The following is a 6,210-nucleotide window of genomic DNA, read 5'->3' on the forward strand; positions in this document are numbered from 1 at the left end:
TTTTGGCACCCCTATGTTCATTGCAGCATTATTTACAATTGCCAAGATATGGGAGCAATCTAAGAATTCATCAATAGATGGTTGGGTAAAGAATATGTAGCACACACGGGTGTCCCCCAAAAATGTATACATACTTTACCAGCTGATTCTATTACATTTTGAAAATGAAATGTATTTTAATAAACACTGCCTTTATAATTATTCATAGAATGTATACATTTTTGAAACACCCTGTATATACAATCAAATCCTATATAATAAAGAGCTAATATGCAAATTGACCCCCATGCCCTCACAAGATGGCCACACCATATCATCATAAGATGGCTGCCCCACATCACAAGATGGCCACCACAAGATGGCTGCCCCCACATTGTCACAAGATGGCCATCAGGGGAGGGCAGTTGGGGAGGACCAGGCCTGCAGGGGAGGATAGTTGGGGGTGGGGGGACCAGGCTTGCAGGGGAGGACAGTTGGGGGCTACCGGGCCTGCAGGGAAGGGCAGTTGGGGGCGATCAGGCCAGCAGGGGAGGGCAGTTGGGGGCAATCGGGCTGGCAGGGGAGCAGTTAGGTGTCAATCTGGCCGGCAGGGGAGCAGTTAAGGGGTGATCAGGCTGGCAGGCAGAAGCGGGTTAGGGGCAATCAGGCAGGTAGGCAGGTGAGTGGTTAGGATCTAGCAGTCCCGGATTGTGAGGGGGATGTTGGACTGCCGGTTTAGGACATCCGGCAGTCGGACATCCCCCAAGGGGTCCCAGACTGGAGAGGGTGCAGGCTGGGCTGAGGGACAACCCCTCCCCGCCAAGTGCATGAATTTCATGCACCAGGCCTCTAGTATTTTTATGTTCTTTATTGATTAAGATATTACATATGTGTCCTTATCTCCCCATTACCCCCCCACCCCTCCATTCATGCCTTCACCCCCCTGGTGTCTGTGTCCATTGGTTATGCTTATATGCATGTATACAAGTCCTTTGGTTGATCTCTCCCCCTTACCCCCAACCCTCTCCTACCTTCCCTCTGAGATTTGACTGTCTGATTGATGTTTCTCTGTCTCTGGATCTGTTTTTGTTCATCAGTTTATGTTGTTCATTATATTCCACAAATGAGTGAGATCATGTGATATTTATCTTTCCCTGAATGACTTATTTCGCTTTGCATAATGCTCTCCAGGTCCATCCATGCTGTTGCAAATGGTAGGAATTCCTTCCTTTTTACAGCAGCATAGTATTCCATTGTGTAGATGTACTAGATTTTTAATCCACTCATCTGCTGGTGGGCACTTAGGCTGTTTCCAAATCTTAGCTATTTATACAATCAAATATTACTTGGCCATAAAAAATAGTGAAATCGTACCATTTGTAACAACATGAATGGACCAAAGGGTATCATACTAAATGAAATAAGTCAGACAGAGAAAGATAAATAACATATGATTTTGCTTATATGTGGAATCTAAAGAACAAAACAAACAAACAAAACAGAAACAGGCTCATAGATACAGAGAACAAACTGATGGTTGCCAGATGGGAGGGGTGTTAGGGGACTGGGGGAAAAAGGCGAAGGGATTAAGAAGTACAAATTGGCAGTTACAAAATAGTCACAGGGAATTAGTCAATAATATTCTTTTTAAAAATATATATTTTTTATTGATTTGAGAGAGGAAGGGAGAGGGAGAGAGAGATAGAAACATCCTGGGGGAAGGTCAATGGGGGAGAAAAAGGAGATAAATGTACTACTATATGTAATACTTTAAACAATAAAAAAAAAGAGAGAGAGAGAGATAGAAACAATGATGAGAATCATTAATCGGCTGCCTCCTGCACGCCCCCTACTGGGGATCAAGCCTGCAGCCCCGGCATGTTCCCTTGACTGGAATCGAGCCTGGGACCGTTCAGTCCTCAGACGGATGCTTTATCCACTGGGCCAGACCAAACAGGTAGTCAGTAATATTCTAATAACTATGGTACCAGGTGGGTATGTACTTACCAGGGATCACCTCTTATGTCATATAAATGTCTAATCACTATGCTGTGTACTAGAAACTAATGTAATACTGAATGTCAACTGTAATTGAAAAAAATTAATTTCAAGAAAAGTAAAAATATAATAGTGTATTGAGGTTTCATAATAAATGTAAGAGTAAAAGGCATGGCAACAACAGCCTGAAGGCTAGGAGGGGAGGCATGGACATGTAGTATTGTAAGGTTCATTCACACGGAGTCCGTAACAACACATGAAGGTAGGCTGTGACAAGTTACATGTATGCTAGTCTCCATTACATAATCTCTAATGTAGCTAACAAACTAGATAACAAACGTAAGAGTAATAGCTAATAAATCAACAAGGAAATAGAATCATAAAATATACTCAGTTACTCCAAAGAAAGGCAGAAAAGGAAGGAAACTGGAGTGAATAGAATACAAACTTAACCCTACTAAAAATCACATTAAATGTTTCATTTCGTTTGATTTTGCGTAAATTTTAAAAATATTTATGTACACCAAAGAGAGAGGGGAGGGGAAGGGGAGTGGTAAGAATCTGAACTAAACCAATAGCCAAGGTCTTAAACACATTCCCCTACATTTGTTTCTAAAGCTCCAGTGTTTTGCCTTTCACGTTTGATGTATGACCCACTGAAATGGCTTTTTGTGTATGTGGTGTGAGGCCGGGCTCCAGAGTCAGTGTTTTCCAGGGACAGGTCTATTCGCTGAAGAGGTAATTCCGCACCATTTGCAGTGATGCCTTTGGTGCAAATCTTCCACGTGTGGGTCCGTTTCTGAGCATCTGTTTCTTTTGCCCCATCCTTGCACCAAAACCACGCTTGCTTACTTACTGCAGCTTTCCAAAAGTCTGGCTGTCTAATAGTGTTTGTCCTCCAAATGTACTGTTATTCAAGATAGTCTTGGCTATTCTAGCTTCTGGGTATTTTAACATAAATTTTAGAATCATCTAGTCAATTTCTACAAAAAAAGAAAGTATGCTGAGGTTTTCATTGGGGTTGCACTGAAGATATAGGTTCATTTTGGGAGGAGCGGACACCTTATGACCCTTCCAGCTCCATGAGCACATTCCATCCCTCCATTCACTCACCTCTTCTTCGATTTCCTGCAACAATATTTTGAGTTTCAATGTAGAGCAGCTGTACATCTCTTGTCCAACGTATTCCCAGGTGTTTGATGCTTTTGACGCTGCTATAAATGGTATCTTTTAAACATATAGATATTTCCTTTCCTAAGTACTTACAGCTAATATATAGAAACTAGAGGCCCGATGCACAAAATTTGTGCAAGGGACTTGGCCCCCGTCACTGCAGTGGCTGCCTCAGCCCCCACTGCCATGTTAGTCGCCTCTGCCTTGGCCCCTGCCATGGCGGCTGGGGGCCTCTGCTGCCTCTGCCTCTTCTGCCTCAGCCACTGCCTGCCGCAGCTTCATCCGGAAGGACATCCAGACGGACGTCCAGTCTAATTAGCATATTATGCTTTTATTATTATAGATTATTATAGATGGGTAAGAGTGTTGGACACTTCACCAAAAAGACATGGATGGCAAATAAACACATGAGAATTTGCTCAACATCACTTGTCATTAGGAAAAGGCAAAGCAAGGCCACAATGAGAGCTTACTTCCCATCTATTGCAGCAGCTCAAATCCACGTACAGAATCTACCCAAGAAAGGCGACAGCGTGTGGCCACCCAAAGGTCCACAACAATTTTATTCATATTAGTCCCAAACTGCAACCAGCCCCAAGGCAACCCAGATGAGTGAATAAACACACATATCTGTGTAAGTCACCGGGAAAAAGAAATCCACATGAACGCATCTCAGAATAATTATCCCCAGCACAAGAAGCCAGACCAAATCAATAAGTAAAGAGGCCACCCTGTGTGATTTCATTTCTGTAAAGACAGAAAATTCAAATAAGTCTATAGAGACCTGGGTGAAGAGGTGCTTGTGGGGAGAGGACTGCAGACAGGCACGGGGAAACGGGGGGTGACACGCGTATCACCCTAATTGTGCTGAAGGTTCCATGAGTACTAGTATACAGAATGTCAAAGCTTATCGCATTGTCTCTGTTAAGAATGTCATTTGCCGAAACCGGTTTGGCTCAGTGGATAGAGCGTCGGCCTGCGGACTGAAGGGTCCCAGGTTCACATTCCGGTCAGGGGCATGTACCTTGGTTGCGGGCACATCCCCAGTGGGGAGTGTGCAGGAGGCGGCTGATCCACGTTTCTAACTCTCTATCCCTCTCTCTTCCTCTCTGTAAAAAATCAATAAAATATATTTAAAAAAAAAAAAGAATGTCATTTATCTTATGGAGAATTTACTTCCATATGGCTATTTGAAAACATCTGCATCCCCCCTTCCAGACCTGACCACGGTCCTGAGATCATTTGGCTCAGCCTAGATGAGAAGTCAGGAGTCCGGGTTCCCAGCCCGGCCATGTTTCTGATTGCCACAGTCACGGTGAGTCCTGCCCCTCGGTCCCCTCTCCCGCTCTCTCCCCTGGCTGAGGGGAGGGGAGGGCGGTCTGCTAGGTCCCTCCCAGACCAGAACAGACACAACTCTCCCAGGTACTCCTGCACTGCCCCTCCAGCCCTGATTACCTCACCATTGCAGATCTGAGAGACAGCCACGGGGGAGGGAGAGGGAGTAAAGGGGGGAATGGGGAGGATGGTTCTAAAAGGTTCCAAGAGGGCAGTCTGCCCTGACAAGTCCAGCTTCAGCTTCTGCCTATCTCACGGCAGGGACAAGGTCAAGGACAGAACTCTGGGTTGCCACTCAGTCTTAAGCACGAACGGGAATTCATTTGGCCCTAACAGTGACCTTCGGGGGTCGAGATCAGGCAGATGCACGGATGGCATCCTGGGGAGACCCCTCACCGCTCTAGTTTCCTCCGGGCTGCTGGCCTCTCTTCGAGTGGCTGTGTTTGCCCAACAGCTTATGTTTACCCAGCTTCAAACTTATGTTTCAGCAAGTCACCGTCCCAGCCCTAGTGCACTGTTTGTCCACCCATGATCTAACTGAACTCTGTGGGCGGGAGATGGCCCACACCGAGGAGGTGGCCTTACCCTGGACAAGTAATCTCAGGTGGGCTGTGGGCCCTGGCCTCATGGGCTGCAGAGGGCGGGCCGGCAGGCCCACAGGAAGACTGGAATGTGAGGATGAGAGAATGGCATTGGCCTGTGACCCGGCACAGCTACGGTGAACTTGGCGCCCTGGAAGCCATGTGGGCCCCGTCCGTGCTGGCAGCCCACCCAGGGCCACACTCACCCAACAGTCCACTCTGAGACTTGAACCCAGACCCCTGCTGCCCAGGTCAGGCTGGACCCCCTCCCTGCACCCCTGACAACCTCAGGGTTGAGCGCAAATGTCACGAGGTGCCTTTGCTTGTGCAGGGACAGAGCCGTCCTCACCGGGAAGGCCCTGCAGAGCCATCCCTTGCTGGCTGCTGGCTCCGGCAGGCACTGTGGGGTGAGGACTTGGCAGGAGTGGATGCCGGCCCTGATCCTGAGCTGGCCCTCCTGTGACGGCCTGCGGGGAGGAGGATGAAACGGTGTGTGCAGACCCCAAGTGCTGGCACACCTGCTGAGTCCCACTGGCACCATCTGCCCCTTTCAGGGGTGAAAGGAGGGAAGCTACTCGAGGGCACCAGCGTCCTGAGTGCGACAGGCGACAGGGCTGGAGAGAACCCGCTGAAGGGTCAAAGCTGAGTGGACATGAAGGCCGGCGTGCGGGCAGGACTGGCATGGACGGGGCAGAGATGGGAGGCCAGCAGCCTTAATACCTGATCCCCTGGAGCAGCGATTTTCAACCTTCCTCATCTCATGGCACACATAAACTAACTACGAAAATTCGAAAATTCGCGGCACGCCAAAATTGTTTTGCTGATCTGACAAAAAAAAAAAAGATGTAATTTTGTTTCATTCACACTGGATGGCTATTGTGTTGGCTGCTGCATTTTTTAACTTGGCAATCTAAGGGAAAAGAGGTGAGTGCCCTGACTAAATAGTCAGGTACTGCATGTTTAAAAACTCCTGTGGCACACCAGTTGGAAATTGCTGCCCTGTTGGCTGAAGGCCATCCACCAGGGCTACTCGGGTGCCTTGCCCCTTTGCACTCAGGTTTCATCAGATCCCAACCAGCGAGTCTGTATAAAAATGTTACAAACATATCCAAACACAAAACCTCAGTCCTTTTATTTTTTTAAT

The sequence above is a fragment of the Eptesicus fuscus genome, chromosome 6 (assembly GCF_027574615.1).
Source record: "Eptesicus fuscus isolate TK198812 chromosome 6, DD_ASM_mEF_20220401, whole genome shotgun sequence".
NCBI classification, from domain to species: domain Eukaryota; kingdom Metazoa; phylum Chordata; class Mammalia; order Chiroptera; family Vespertilionidae; genus Eptesicus; species Eptesicus fuscus.